Source organism: Fukomys damarensis, unplaced genomic scaffold (assembly GCF_012274545.1).
Source record: "Fukomys damarensis isolate Sample0158 unplaced genomic scaffold, DMR_v1.0_HiC HiC_scaffold_27, whole genome shotgun sequence".
Classification (NCBI taxonomy): Eukaryota; Metazoa; Chordata; class Mammalia; order Rodentia; family Bathyergidae; genus Fukomys; species Fukomys damarensis.
In genome coordinates this window covers 33,196,893-33,213,836 of record NW_022900939.1, presented here as the reverse complement: position 1 = coordinate 33,213,836, position 16,944 = coordinate 33,196,893, and the positions used below count along the sequence as shown (strand labels likewise).

General features: G+C 38.5%; 1 pseudogene; it reads left to right on the top strand.

Annotated features, from left to right (window-relative positions):
* LOC117283544 overlaps positions 1-13,786 on the top strand; it is a 29,902-nt pseudogene extending 16,116 nt beyond the window's left edge.
* Positions 13,787-16,944: the final 3,158 nt, after the last annotated feature.

Sequence of the window (16,944 nt, the reverse complement as noted above, 5' to 3'; positions counted from 1 at the left end):
AAAAAAAAAAAAAAAAAGGATTCTGTTTTTTATAAACCACCCAGTCTCAGGTATTTGGTTATAGTGGCATAAAAAGATTAAGACCACCTGGTACCAAGTTCCTGCACAAACCATTTCCCTTTCACTGTGGAACTCTTGTAGTTGTCCCTCCTGTTTGGGCATTTCTCCAACATCACCAAGGCACGGTAGCATTTCAAGTTTTTGAGTTATTTTATGCTCTTCATTCATAGGAACCATTTCAAGAATGTCTGATCCAAATTGTGTATTTGCCCTGCAAGTGAAATCTCTCTGTTGCAAAGTGTCAGTAGTCCCTGCTGGGGGATATTTATAATGGTGGCCACAGCCCTGTCTACACTTCACACAGGGCCACTGTGGTGAGAAACTGTCCCAACTATTACTCCAGTTAGTGCATAGAGTCAGGCAATTTATTGGTTCCCACTCATCACCTCCAACCAATGGTGCCTGAAGGGCAAATTTATAGGGCTTCTGTTTTATCATATCAAGTAGGAGGAACCTCCCCTGGGTCAGAGACAAATCCCTTCTGCATAATGCATTCAAGTGAGAGAGACACAGTGGGGTCACACAAAGCCTGCTTAGACATTTCAATAGCCACTCAGACTTACCTTAATTCTATCAATCTTGTATTTGCATATTCTTCATATAGCTCTTCTCAGGGCTTAACCAATGTGCTTTCTGGACCACAGTGAATAAGGCTCATATGTGAAGGTGCTCCAGAAATTTCTCTTCTGATCATATTATCTATTCATATGTCAGGTTTTGAGTTCCAGAATGAGGCTGAGCCAAGGGACCCTGGCTCCTGCATCAAACCTTGTCTTGGTTAATTTGCTCGCCATTGTCTCAGGTGACTCCAGTTTGGGTCGCCTATGTAACCTTCATTTTATGGCTTATACAATTCCTTTGACTGTGGTAACTAGAACAGAATCACTTAAGGCCTCTTAGTGGGGCACCTGCCATCAGTGGACCAGCAAGATTACCTTCATGCACCTAAGCTCCCATAGTGCTGTGTTAAGACTTTTGACCTCATCATCGTTTGCTGTCTAGTCCATTTGTAAGCCAACTAAAGTGTTCCACCTTGCTGAAACGAGTCCCTTGATCTCTTCTGTCTTTCTCCATTTTCTTGTTAACTAATACAATTTTTTTTTCTATCTCTGCACCATTTTTAGGGGGAAGCTGAGACAGCAGATCCAATAAGGCTTCTTCTTAAACTACTGCTTGATTTTGTAGGAGTCAGATTACTTAGGGAATCCATGCAAAATCACAGCATTTCCGAGGTGCTGCATAAGGAAACAGGACAATGTCCTGATCATCATAAAGCCTGTGGCATGCTGTTCACACATAAAGTGTATCAACTTCTTCATATGGTGTACTCCAAATGGCATTTTTGGGGGGAGTCAGACAGACAGTTCTCAGGTTAAACAATTGCATAGCATCTTTTATTCAGTCTACCAGGCTAACTGTCCCCAATAATCTGCTGTGTGTCTGGATTGTGTGTCTGGATTATGGTGTTGTGAGAGTGTTTCTTAGTGAGCCGCACATCCTTTATCAACCCAAACATGCTCTTACACTCTGCAGCATTCAAAACCCAATAAATCAGCCCTAAATTCTCCCTCATTCCTTTTAATAAGTTTTCTTTCAGAAGCAGATGAGATAACTCCTTCATACTATCCCCCTGGTTTCCTGGTTTTGCTCTCACTAGAGCTACCTTCCTGTTAAATAGAGATATCAGAAGTATTGTCATTTTCTCCTTTGAAGTGAGCTTTGAGGGTTGTGGCCGTATCTCAGACTGGGCAACACCTAAGCTTGGTCAGGGTCAATACTCTTTCATTTTAACTACTACAGGCACAATAACTCAGGGATTGTATGGTTCAACTCTTTCTTATTATTTTGCATTTTCTTTTATGTCCAACCAAGCCAACTCCTTGGAAGGTAGATCCACCACTCTTTCTAAATTCCATTGTTAGCTTTTACCTTTACTAACTGATCTTAGCATTGCTGCAGTTTCATACCTTAGGTGATGTTGTGACCCCCAGTAATTAAAGAATTCTAATTTTTGGCACCAACAGTGGAAGAAAAGAAAGAATACCTTTCTCAGTGGATAACTTTCTAGGGGCAACTTCTTGGAGAAGTAGCATTTAACCAGGGATCTGAACATCTTATCTGGAAAAATACTTTAAACAGATGCTGTCTTAGTCACTTTGATCATTGCTGGCACACAATATCCAACACTTGCAAATTAAAGGAAGATAAGTTTATTTGGTTCGCAGTTTGTAGAAGTTCCAGTTCATGATTAGCTGGCTCTAAGGCAGGGTGGCATGGCAGAGAAGAGGCTCATGTCATGGTGGTGGGGAAACAGAGAGAGAGATCAAGGGAGAGGGAGATACAGCCTCCCAGATCACCTCCTCTGACCAGACTTCACCTCCCAACGTCCCACTTAGTATAGACTCATCAGGTGCTTGCGTTCCAATCACCCTCTAAAAGCCCCACCTATGTGTGACAGTTACTTCCAAGTTTTACTTTGCAACCACTTCCTTGCTCCTTGTAAAAATAAAACTGGAAAACCCATAGAAAGTATTGATTACTTCGTGGTGCACTGTAAGCAAATATATAAACTGCAGCTGCCTTTATGATTTTGTTTTATTATCTGAATACTGTGAGGCATGAATGAGTATTCCAAACTGCTACTATAGCACCTGGAAGATAGTAAGTGCCTAAGAAAGAGTTTTAATTATTTTCCTATATAGAATGTGCTCAGGATTGTGTGCATGGGTACTTTGCAAGTCAGACTGAGAATTTCTCTGTTACAATTTCTCATTACATATTATCTCATGTTGAAAATGACTGCTGAATTTTCCCTGTCCTGCATTTGAGTCATTTTTAGGAGAATGGATGCACCTTGAGGCCGTAATATTAAGTGAAATAAATCAGACACAAAAGCTTAAATACTGTATCATATGGTTTCTCTTATATGGGAAGCTCAAAGTATAAATAATTTAAGGAGCAAAACAAAAGCCATAATGGGCAACAGGGACATAGATCTTTTACGAAGATAGATCTTTTGAGAGATGGAGGCAGGGGCGAGGGACAGAAGGGAAAGAAAAGTAAAATAGCTAAGACATGAACACGTACCAAATCCCCATGACAAATGTAAATGTTGTATACTGCAAACACGTACTACTAAACATTTTTTTCTTTTATTGAGTTTACTGGTACAATCCAGGTATACAGTACAATTACATTCATTATTGGGATCTTGTACAATTACATGACAGGTCTTGGTTCTCATTTTTTCCCCCTTGTCCTGCCCTCCCTTCACCCCCTCTTAACCTCCCCATATACAAACACTTTATTTCCATTTTCTCATTTTTTCCCCTTATTACCTTTCGCCTACCATTCCCATTTTCCCTACACCTTTAGCCATTTTCCTCCCATTTCACATGGTCAATTATCTCATTAGGATCTTATGTATTGTTAGAGCTTTTTACACTAGAGAAACTATTTGGTATTTACACATGTGTGACTTATATATTTCACTTAGAAGTATATCCTCAATATGTATCCATTTTCCTGTGAATGAATCTAATTTCTCATTTTTTATGGCTGAGTGGTATTCCATTTTATAGAAAAACCACATCTTCTTTATCCAGTCTCCAACTGATGGGCAAATGGGCTATTTCCAAGATTTAGCTATTACAAACTGTGCCACTATAAGCATGGGTGTGCATATATCACTATGGTATGATTCTTTTAATTCTTTTGGAAAGATACTCAGCAGAAGGATGGTTGGGTCAAATGGAACCTCTAGTCCCAGCTCTCTGAGGTATCTCCATATTGATTTCCATAGTGGTTGCACCAGTTTGCACTCCCACCAACAAGGGAGAAGGGTTTCTTTCTCCCCACAACCCTGCCAATATTTGTTATTGTGTGATTTCTTGATAGCAGCCATTCTTTGTGGAGTGAGATGGAATCCCAGTGTTGTTTTCATCTGCATCTCTAGAATGGCCAGTGATGTGGAACATTTTTTCATATATTTACTTGTTGCTTTTACTTCTTTGTCTGAGAATTGTCTGTTCATTTCAGATGCCCACTTTTGAATTGGGTCTTTATATTTGGGGGGGCTGATTGTTTTGAGTTCTTTATATGTTCTAGATAATAGTCCTTTGAGGAGCAGCTGGTAAAATTTTTTTCCCACATTGTAGGTTGTCTCTTAGTTCTGTTGATGATTTCTTTTGCAGTGAAGATGCTTTTTAATAAGATGAGATCCCAGTTATTGTTTCTTTCTGCTAGTTCCCGTGCTACTGAGGTTTTGTTCATAAAGTCTTTTCCTATGCCAATGTCTTCATTTCTAGTTCTGTGAAATATAGTGTTGGAATTTCAATTGGCATTGCATTGAATCTGTATAACAGTTTTGTTAGTATGGCCATTTTCATTATATTGATTCTTCCTACCCAGGAGCAGGGGATATCTTTCCATTTTCTTACATTCTCTTCGATCTCTTTTTTCAGAGTGCTGTAGTTTTCACTGTAGAGGTCTTTTGCTGCTTTCGTTAGATTGATTCCTAGATACTTCATTTTTTTGGATGCTATTGTGAAAGGAATTGTTTCCCTAATTTCTCTCTCAGTGAGTTTGTTGTTTGTGTACAAGAAGGCTATTGATTTTTCACTCTTCACCTTGTATCGAGCTACTCTGCCAAAAGTGTCAAGTAAGTCTAGAAGTCTTTTGGGAGAGTTTTTTGGGTCTCCAATGTAGAGTATCATATCATCAGCAAATAATGACAGTTTAACTTCTTCCTTTCCTACCTTTATTGCTTTAATTTCTTTCTCTTGTCTAATTTCTATGGCCAATGTTTCCAGAACTACATCGAAGAGGAGTGGTGATAGTGGGCATCCTTGTCTTGTTCCTGATTTTAAGGTGAAGGTTTTCAGTTTTTGGCCATTTAATACCATATTGGCTGTTGGCTTTTCATAGATAGCCTTTATTAAATTGAGATATAGACCATGTATTCCAATTTTTTGCAGGGTTTTTATCATGAATGTGTGTTGAATTTTGTCAAATGCTTTTTCTGCATCTATCAAGAGGATCATATGGTTTTTGTACTTGACACTGCTAATATAGTGTATTACATTTATTGACTTATGTATGTCGAACCATCCTTGCATCCCTGGAATAAATCTGACTTGGTCAGGATGTATGATCTTCTTGATGATCCTCTGTATTCTGTTTGCTAGTATTTTATTAAGGATGTTTGCATCTATATTCATTAAGGAGATTGGCCTGTAGTTCTCTTTTTTAGTTGGGTCTTTCCTTGGTTTGGGAATCAAAGTGATACTTGCTTCCAGGAATGAGTTTGGAAGTATTGCTTCCCTTTCAATTTCATTGGAAAGTTTGAAGAGTAATGGCAGTAGATCTTCTCTAAATGTCTTGTAAAATTCAGCTGTGAATCCATCAGGACCCGGGCTCTTCTTTGTTGGTAAATTTTTAATTATGTTTTTCAATTTCACTGACTGTAATTGGGGTGTTTAAAATGTTTTTATCTTCTTTGTTCAACTTTGGTAATTAATAAGTCTCTAGAAATCTGTCTGTTTCTTCTATGTTTTCCATTTTGTTAGAGTACAGGTTCTCAAAGTAGGTATTGATTATCCTCTGGATTTTTGTTGGATCTGTCGTGACTTCAATTTTTTCATTCCTAATTGCATGGATCTGAGCCTTTTCTTTCCTTTTTTTTTTTTGATAAGGTTAGCTAAGGGTTTATCAATTTTATTTATTCTTTCAAAAAAGCAACTCTTCAATTCATTTATTTTTTGTATTGTTTTCTTAGTTTTCATTGCATTGATTTCTGCTCTTATCTTTATAATTTCCTCTCTTGTTCAAGTTTTGGGTTTTTCTCGCTTTTGTTTTTCTAAGAGTCTAAGATTTATCATTAGGTTGTTTATTTGAGCTCGCTCTGTTTTCCTAGTGTGGGCATTCAGTGCTATGAATTTTCCACATAGAACTGCTTTCATTGTGTCCCATAGATTCCTTTATGCTGTATTGGCATTTTCATTTATTTTTAAAAACTGCCTGATTTCTTCTTTAATTTCCTCTATGATCCATTGATTGTTCAGGAGGGTGTTGTTCAATTTACATGTGTTTGTGAAGTTCCTATGGTTTCTTGTGCTATTTGATCTCCAGCTTGATTGCACTATGATCTGATAATATATAGGGAATAATTTTGATTCTTTTGCATTTATTCAAACTTGTTCTGTGTGATCTATCTTGGAGAATGACCCATGTGCAGCCAAAAAGAATGTATATTCTGATTTTGTGGGGTGGAGCACTCTATAGACGTATATTAAGTCCATGTTTTCAAAATCTTGGTTCAGTTCTAGTATTTCAGTCTTGATTTTTTGCTGAGATGATGTGTCTGTTTGTGATAGTGGGGTATTTAGATCCCCCACTACAATTGTATTAGTGCTTATTTGGTTTTTTGTGTTTCTTAATATTTCTTTTATATAGTTGGGGCATTAATATTTGATGCATATATGTTTATGATTGTCAACTCTTCCTCTTGAATTGTTCCCTTTATAAGGATGTAGTGGCCTTCTTTGTCTCTTTTATCAGTTTTGGTGTGAAATTTACTTTGTCTGCCAATAAGATTGCTACCCCTGCTTTCTTTTGGGCTCCTGTTGCATGGAGAATTGTTTTCCACCCTTTCACTTTCAGTCTATGGGCTTCTTTTTGCACTAGGTGTGTTTCTTGTATATAACATATTGCTGAATTTTGCTTCTTAATCCATTCTGCCAGTCTGTTTCTCTTGATTGGTGAGTTGTGGCCATTTACATTGATGGTTATAACTGATATGTACTGACTTATTATTGTCATGTTATTGGCCTTTTGTTGACTCTTCAAGTTTTCACTTTCTCCTTTTAGTTTCTTGCCTTGTCTATTTGATTTGCTCTTCTGGGCCTCATGGTGTTGTGACCTTCATTGTCTTTTTCTAGGATATTGTTAGAATTGTTTGTAGTGCTGGTTTGATATTCATGTAGTTTCTCAGGTGTTCTTTGTCATGGAAGCATCTTATTTCCCCATCTATTTTGAAAGAGAGTTTTGCAGGATACATCAGTCTAGGTTGGAGGTTTTTTTTCTTTTAGGACTTGAAATATCTCACTCCAGGCTCTCCTTGACCTGAGGGTTTGTGTTGAAAAGTCTGCTGTGATTCTGATGAGTTTTCCTTTGCATGTGATTTCTTTCTTTTCTCTTACTGCTTGTAGTATTTTGTTCTTCTGTTGGGTTTCTGGGATCTTGATTATTATATGTCTAGGTGTAGATTTTTTTTTTTTATTTTAAGTTGGCCTCACTTATCTGAATGTCAAATTCTTCCCCTCTGTTTGGGAAGTTTTCTGTCATTAATTCTGCGAACAGCTTTTTTAAGCCATTTGTATTTTCTCCTGCTACGTCATAGATTCCTATCAGTCTTATGTTATTCTTCTTTGCATCAGCCAAGAGTTGTTGGATTGGTTTCTCATGATCCCCTACTGTTTTTAAGAGACCTCTCTTTTCACGTTCACTGTCTGCAATCTTTTCTATATCTGAGATTCTATCTTTGCATTCTTCTATTCTGTTGTGTACACTTTCAATGAAGTGTTTAATCTCCTGGATATCTGTTCGAATCTGTTTTATAGATTCCAGTTCTTTCTTATGTTGGCCGTTCATTGTTTCCATTTCTTTCTTATGCTGGCCCTTCGTGGCTTCTATCATGGTCCAGAGCTCATCTATTTTTTTGTCAGTCTCTCTTCTAGAGTCTCCAATCATGACTTTCATTTTGCTCACCATCTCTATGGTTATCTGGGAAATTATTTCTGTTTTGAATTTTTCTAGAGCCTGATTGATCTGTTTTGTTACTTCCTGTGCTTTGAGTTCAGGGTGTCCTCATGGTTCACTGTCAGCCTTTTCATCCTCATTTACCCTACTGTTTGCCATTAGTGAACTGGAAGTCTGTCTTTGTGTCTTAAGTGTTTTCTCTTTTTTATTTTAGTTGTTGGGCTGTCCTTTCTTTAATCTCTGGGTTATCACCCCAATCTTCCTGATATATTTGCTCCCTAGCTTCTGGGTCTCTAATGACCCATAGACATTCTCATCTTCATAACATCAGAGAAAACATCTCATCAAATCAACCACAATCCTTTATTCCAATTGATACAATCAGCAACACAATATGATCAACCACAACTTGGAAACTGACCACCTTAAACCATGTGAATTAAATTGAAATCAAGAAGCAGTCCAAAACATGTCTGCAGTGAACAAACTTTTCAATATAGTATATTTACCATTTAGGATGGGGACTCAGACAGAGCTAGGATGAGAGGAGTAGACAAGTAAAAAAATTGGAGAAGGTTTCAAGTGAAGCCACAGGACATAGAATGACCACACAATCTTTGGAAAACTGTGAAATTCAAAAGGGTAGAAGAGTAGAAGGTATACAGAGTAGAAGTATAAGGACAAGAATATATCCCCTTAACAGTAATAGGGGTTCACTTTCCCTTGAAACCACTGATCCCTGTGTGAGGTAGAATGACAGAAGAAAAGAACATAAAGAAAAGAGAAAAAATGATGAAAGAAGAAATCTGAGTTAGGGCAGGAACAGAAACAGAAAGGGAGATGAGGGATAATATGGTGGAGCAAGAGACTGAATTGGAGAAAGAGGACAAAAAAAAAGAAAGAATTTTCAGAGTGGAATGAGGAAAAGAAAGAAAAAAATGGATTTTAAGGGCCTCTTTCAGACTATATCTCTGCTGTCATAATATATAACATGTGCAGCCATGTGCAGAACCAAGACCCCTGATCTCAGCTAGCTGATGGCAGAACCCCATAAGGTAGACTGACCTCAGGCTGCAAGGCCCAGATTGAGTTCCCTGACCTCCAGAATGGTTGAACTCCACACAATTCTACTACAGATTTCCCATGCCCTTTCTGTAAAGATGTTCAAAATTGGGAACTCAGAAAAATACCCTTTATGACCACCTCTGCCTCTGCAGAGTGGGTCCAAAGACTGGCACAATCAGGAGGGCTGAGAGTGCGGGGGGGGTGTTCAGGGGCACCTGCATGGCTACCTTCCAATGGCAGCAGTCCGGCAGGGGAGGGCGGGGCTACCCATCCCACAGTCTGGGCCCAAGCAGGCCCTCATGCTGGAGTGATGGCGGTGGCCTGGCAGGGGAGCCTAATAAACATTTTTAAAATTTTAAAAATGTTCCCTACCCTGTTACTATGTCACCACATCATCAATCCATAAGTCGTCTAATTTATAGTTCTTACATGAAATCTTAATCCAAATACACAAACAAGGTGATTCTGTGCAAAATTATGAAGAAGTAGAATTCATTTTTGCTCTCACCTCCAACACCTAGGGCTCATCTTTTCTTTATTTTTTGAGACAGGGTCACTAAGTCACTAAACTGCCCAAGCTAGGTTTAAACTTTCAATCTTTCTGCCTCTACCTTCAGAGCACAAAGGTTACAGGTGTGAGTCACCACGCCCTGCTTCTCATGCATCTCCTTACATCCTGAGACTTCCATTTGTTCTGAGCCCTTGATGTCTTCTCCAGTCTGTTCTTTCTGCTCTATTTCTATCCCATATATTCAATGACTAGTTAGAGGGTGCTTCCCCTGTATTACCCAGGAGTTCTCTGTTGGACACTGTAATGGAAAAAGAAGGCACCATCTGTTCTCCCAGTGAAAGGGTCCTCTTAAGTAATCATTCAAGTGTCACAGGAAGTGACATAAACAATTTTCTAGTCTACCCAACAGCAGAAATCATAGAGTTCAATACATTAAAATGTTGTTAATAGCTTTTTTTGTTTCTTAATTTAACTCTTCCAAAAAATGTCTTTTATAAAATATGTTAAACCTGTACTAAAAACCTACCTTAGAAAATTCTCTGAAAACCTGCTTGTAGGTATTTACTAAATCACAGCTTTTTCTTCAATCATTCATTCTGTCATTTGATACATTTTAAGAGCATTTTTCTTATGGAACTTCCCATAATTAAATTTAAATTTATGGTCCGGTCTTTTTACATGCTGGGTGTAAATGTACACATCATTAACCGGTATGTACACTGACCACATCTGTGACTTTTTTTTGCTATTAGTTTTTCTCTTCTCAGAGGGAAACTGCTTGGAATAGGAGTCAGGAGCCTGACAATACTAGCAATGGCTCCTCTGAGTTTGCTGTCTGACCTGGAGTGATCATGTGAGCACTTTAGTCTCCATCGCTACAGACAGGGTTCAGATCAAATAACCTACAGACTTTCTGCCAGCTCTACATTCTAGGGCTTGACTGTATTCCAGGTATAAAACTCTTAGGAAGCCTCTGCAAGATGACAGTCTTTATCAGGCAGGGAGGGCTGGGATTATAGCTCAGTGGTAGAATAAATGTTTAGCTTGTGCAAAGCCTTGAGTTTCATCCCAAGGCCACCATTTAAAAAAAAGTGCCAATGTGTTCCAATTTATTATGGCTTTAATTTCTTTTAAGGGACAGTGGACCAAATGTGAAATAATTACCCAGATCTACAGCATATACATGGTGAATGGTTTAGCTGAAATATTTCCAGGGTGGGTAGAAGTGGGGGGTGTTCATAACTTGCAGTAGCATGCTTTTAAAAATTGATTTTTAAAATGGTCTTCTGTGTTAGTGTAGGTTATAACATTAAAGAACAAAAGTTAGTTCTGGACATAAATGAATGAGAAGAAAAGTAAACAACAAGTCATAAGGGGGCAGAAGTGAAAATAGCCCATCTCTTTTAAAACTCAGAGCTCTGTCAGCAATGAATGGCAAGAGCCTCATGGTGCTTTTATTCCTCTGAAGATGAGCATCACTCAACACCTGAAGTTCAAAAGGGAGAAAGAGTAAGAAGAAAAATGAGCACCACTGCTAACTACTGAATAAAGATGAAAAGTGTGGATATAAGGGAAGGAATCCTCATGTCTACGATCATGATTTCTTTGATCAGAGTTTATCAAACATGTGCACCAACTTTTGAAAAACTGCAGTTTAAAAAATAGCAACAAGAAAGACACCCACTAACTCCCGGTCTTTGAAGTTAAACACCTACAGAGCAAGTGCCAGGTGAGGTCACAGCCTCAGTTTATTGATGTTGAATGATGGGAACACAGAGGAACATGACTTTGAGCTCATTTTTTAAAATTGAGTTTATTGGTACATTTTAGGTATACAGTACAGGTACATTCATTACTGGGATCGTGTACCTTTACATGACAGGTCTTGGTTCTTATTTTTTCTCCTTGTCCCTGCCCTCCCTTCACCCCTCCTCCCCTTCCCATTTACAAACACTTTATTTCCATTTTTTCATTTTCTCATATTTTACTTTGAGCTCATTTGGTCATCACTTCTTCAGTGCTTTGATAACACATGAGCAAGATAAAATGGAATGTACCCAAAGGCTAAAAACGTATAATCACAGAGTGTTTCTGACTAGCAAGTTAGAAAAACTAAGCAAATGGCTCTGAACCTATATTTTCACCATCTCTCCCTTTTCACAGCATATTTCCAGTACACAATAATTGCATTTATCATGGGGAGTTGGTATATATACATAATACATCTTCTTTTTCCAACCCCTTCCCGCTCAGCCCTTCCAACTCTCAATCTCCTTCCCATCTGCACCATCTCTTCTGAGCACTGGTTTCCCACTCCAGATGCACAGAGAACCCAGCCCCTCTCCAGAGAAATGCCCAGCTGTCCTCTCAGTGCTGTGTACCCTGAGCTCACATATTCTTGCTATACCTCTTTTTGTTGTTCTTTTTTTTAACTTTCCCATTTTCTCCATCAATACCCTTGTCCTTGTTTGGATTATCCCTGCTTGGAAACACAGATGTAGCTTGGGACTAGGGGAAGATGACACTCATAGGGCTCAACATTCAGGGACCCTGAGCACCTACACAGCCTCTTAAATTTTGTGCCTAAGTATTTGCCCTCATCCTGGCTTTGAGTCCTACTTCCTACTTCACAGTATCACTTGGATACATGTGGCTTCTATGTTCCTTCTGCCTCTGCTTGGCTGGGGTCCCATGAAATTGTTTGTCTGGTTAATTACAATAAAAGAAGATTATCTCTGCCCCCTTGGGCCTGCTACGAAGTGTTCATCTTCACTAACTTTCCATGTCACTTCCCTAGTAAACACAGAATCAGAAGGGTGACTTGAACCTGGATTTATAAGTCCTATACAAATTCCTTGGACTAGAATGTGACTGGAACATTCATGGGGTGACACGAGTGGGAGAACCATGCTTGTGTTGGTCTCACAACTGTAAACATTTCCACTTTTGTCCCAACTCTGCTTCCCGTAAGAGCAGAGAATAAGTGAGAGCAACTCTGCACGAAGGAAAAACAATTCTGGAAGTAATAGGATGGTTGAAAAGAACTGCATATAATATTATAAATGGCTTAAGATCGAGTACATTAGAAACAAAGAATTGTTCTAATGGTCTCAAATCTTACTAAATTATAGAATAAAAAGGTAATGTTGTTAGGACTGGTCCACTTCTTGGAAGGCAATCATATATTTTCATGGGGAAATCAAGAGCCATCACCTAATTCCGTATTTTTATCATCACGCATCGAGATAGTCTAACTGATACACATTTTTCTGGTTAGTCTCATGCCTAGGTTTTTAAACATCCCCTCTCTGCTCTTCATAGGGCATCCTGGTTCATCAATGTTATTCACAGGCACAACAAAGCATGTTTTACTTTATGAAATACAGGTGATTTTTGATATGTTTTGTGTGTATATATATTCTGTCTTAGTGCAAATGTTAGATAGTTTATGTAACTATGCATAAGATTTAACAAAGGAAATTAGGGCAAAAATAAAATGAGGATTGATTAGTAAGAAGAAACTAAAGCAAGCTGGCACTCATAGTAAGACAACATAAGCTGCTGAGTGCAAGAGAGCAATTTAGCATGGAGTTCTTGGTAGGCAGAATGAGCAACAATAGGATCGATCAAAAACTCCCCATGGGTGCCCTTTTCTCCTGTCGCCTCCTCAGCAATCAGGGACATCAAGGTGAAGCTGAATGTCTCCTTCCCAGCTGCCGGCTGCCAGAAACTCATTCAGGTGAATGATGAATGCAAACTCTGCTTTGTATGAGAAGCATGGGCCACAGAAGTGATGCTCTGAGTGAAGAACGGAAGGCGTATGTGGTCTGGATTTGTGGTGGAACCACTAACAAGGTTTCCCCTGTATGTGCCCACCACTGAGTAAGGGGCACCCATCTTACAGGAGAACAGGAGAGAAAAAGTACAAAGCTATTGGGGTTCATTGTGGGTGACAATCTGAGCTTTCAACTTGGTTACTGTAAGTAAAGAAAGTTATTCCTAGTCTGACAGATTCTACTGTGGCTCATCACATGGGTCTCAAAAGAACCAGCAAAATCTGCAAGCTTTTAAGTCTCTCTAAAGTAGATGATGCTCTGAAATGTATAGTCAGAAAGTTCTCAAGGAAAATAAGGAACTCAAAATCAAAGCATCAAAGATTCAGCCTCCTGTCACTCCATGTAGCCTGCAACACAAACACTCCTCTATTGCTCTGAAACAAACTAAGAAAAATAAGGAGGAGGCTGCAGAGTGTGCTAAATTTTTAACCAAGAGAATGGAAAAAAAAAAAACCCAAACAAAGAAAAATGCCAGGAACAGATTGCAGAGAGATGCAGACTGCCCTCTCTCATAGCTTCTACTTCTAAGACTGAATCCAAGCAAAAACAAGAGTAACAAGCTTATACCTCAAAAAAACTTCACTGGCTATAGTTTAAGAAGACCCCTGTTAATCAAAGGAAAAGCAGTGTGTTTTGGGAGTTAAGTTCTAGGAGAACCACAGGCCAGTGGCACACTGGAACACAGCACCCCAATACTATCTCTATGAGAAACACAATTATGAGTCTGATTGTTTCAAGCCAAATACACAACTGAATGGAATTCTCTGCATGGCTGAAAAGGCTTCAGAATCAGGCCATGGTCCCCAATATCCAGCTCTCACAGAACCCAACTCCTCAGTGAGCAATGAGAACTTCATTGCTCTTTCCAAAAACCTTGTTCAAGGTACCCTGAGACTCTATTATTAGAAGCAACTAATACAGTTAGTTCTGTGTTTCTGCTATAGGTTCTTTATCAGAAACAATCCCATGTGTGACACAGAATAAGCCTGTCATGATGAAGAAAATTGGGAGACTGTAGAGTAAAAGATTAGTATTTATCAGATTTAATTAACCCAACTGGATCCTGATGTTGTCAACACAGCTTATTTATCTGCATTACTCTTCCTACATTTTGGTGAAGGGGGACAAAGAAATTTGAAATATTTGGATGTGTAGCTTTTATCTTTGTCCAGAATATTCAGGCAGGTTTTCAGGTGCCTGTGTTGTCTAAGTTATAGGCACATTTGCTAGGTGGCTGAAGCTTGCACAGATCCCAGGGATGCATGAGCAGGGTTTGGTGTCAGGGCATATCTAGTTAAATTTCATTGTTGTTGTTGTTAAAGCTGGTCCAATGCAATGCATGCATCTTGACAGTTTGAGACATCCATGTACCCATGAATTTATCATTACCATCAAGGAATAAACATACCCATCACTAACTTTCAATGTTTCCTACTATCATCATCATCATCATCATCATCGTCAATCATCATCATCACTTTGTTTGATAAGAAAATTTAACAAATACCTACCTTCTTAGCATTTTTAACTATACAATACAGTGTTGTTAGCACCAACACTATGCAGTATGGTAGATTCCAGCTCCTGCAAACCATTATAATGCTCTGTTTCTGAGCTTGATTATTCTAGATTCCACACATAAATGAGGTTGTATTGTATCATCTTTTTGTGTGTGGCATATCTCATTTAACCCAATGTTTTCCAGAGCTGAAGATGGCAGGATTTCCTGTTTTGTGGTGCTGAGGATCAAACGCAGGGCCTCTTCCACTTAGGGAAGAACTCTACCATTAAGCCACATCTCCAGCCCAATTTCCTTCTTTGCTAAGCCTGGGTAATATTACATCATACACAGAGGTCGCTATCCATTTATTCATTTTGATGGAATTATGCTGCTTCTAGATCTTGGCTGTTGTGAATAATTCTACAGTGAATAGGGGAATGCAGATATGACTTTGAGATTCTGATTACAATTATTTGAGGTCTATATTGCCAGAAGTGGGACTGTTGGATATTGTGGGCAATTGTAGCTTTTATTTTTTGAGGAACTTTCGCACTGTTTCCCATAAGAGCTTATCAGCTGGTTGTCCCACAAACTGGGTAGGGTTCTCTCCTTCACATCTTCCCTGACACTTGCTTCTTTTTTTATAATAGCCATCCTAAGTAGCATGAGGTGATACCTCACTGTGGCTTTGATTCTTACTTTCTTGTAGATTAGTGACAGTGAACAATTTTTCGTGTATCTGTTAGCCATCTGCACATCTTCTTTTTCTTGAATCTATTATGTTTTTCTTGTTTTTCAGTTGTATGAATTCCTTGTACAGTTAGAATATCATATCATCTGACACATGGTTTGCAAAAGGTTGAAAGACCCTTATCTTATGCTATACACTAAGATCACCTCAAAATGAATTCAAGACCTAAATGTAAGACCTGATTCCACAAAACTCTGACAAGAAAGCCTCAGAAAAAAAGCTTGATGATGGTCTTGGCCATGAAACGAGGAGCACAGGCAACAGAAGCAGAAATAAGTGGATGTATATGAAAGTGCAAAACTTCACAGTAAAAAAAGTCAATAAAATGAATGTGCAGTCAACAAGAGAAAATACTGGCAAAAACCATTTTTGTATAAACAGAATCTACTGAAGATGTTATACAGTGAAAGTTTTACTTGAGCTATGAAACAAGTCCATAGCATTATCTCAAAACTTCAGCCAAACAATATTTAAAGACAATTAAAAAGAAAATCAATTGCCTCGCAACTGCCAAGTAGACCCATAAAAGTATAAATATATTCAATAAATTTATCTTCTGCATATAATGGGAAAGATTATAATAAAAATTACTCATTAATCAAAATACTGCTCATTGCTTGCTTTTGGAAAAGTAAACTAAGTTATTGCTATGTGATCATATTAATTACGCTGCCCTTCTTTTAGCTGTGCACATAAATTTAAAAATGGAAATTATTAGATGAAGCGTCATATACCAGGCATCAGGCATTTAAGAAGTTCATTAAGTTGAACTATTGTATTCAGTCCCACATCGCCAGTTGAAATTGCCAGAAGTTGTGAACTGGGACAGCTCCAGCTCTGCTCATTGACAAACTGTAAGCAGCCATGGTGAGTGGAGGGGAACACAGAGAAAGGCTGAAACTTGACCAGTGAGCCCCCCTTTTTTTAATGAATTCCAAACATTACATGTTTTTTTTTTCTTTTTATTGAGCTTATTGGTGCATTCTAGGTATACAGTACAGTTACATTCATCATTGGGATCTTGTACCTCTACATGACAGGTCTTCGTTCTCATTTTTTCCCCTTGTCCCTGCCCTCCCTTCACCCCTTCCTCCCCTCCCCATTTACAAACACTTTATTTCCATTTTTTCATTTTCTCCTACTTTTTTCTTTCCCTTATTCCCTCTCCCCCACCCTTCCCACTTTCCCTACACCTTTATCCCTTTTCTTCCTATTTCACATTGTTAATGATCCCATTACAAACTTTACATGGTAATACACATCTGGGTGGAAATGTAAGGTAGATAGTGCATACACAATAAGGTGAATTATTAGAAAAGAATCAGTTCTCTTTGGGTTGTGCTCTCAGGCTCTATGGAGAATTGATGAATTATAGAAATTGGGACCCAAACCATAAAAAGGCGGGAACTGGTAAGTACTTAACTGGGAAGTTGCTAAGATACAGACCTGACAGAAAATGTGA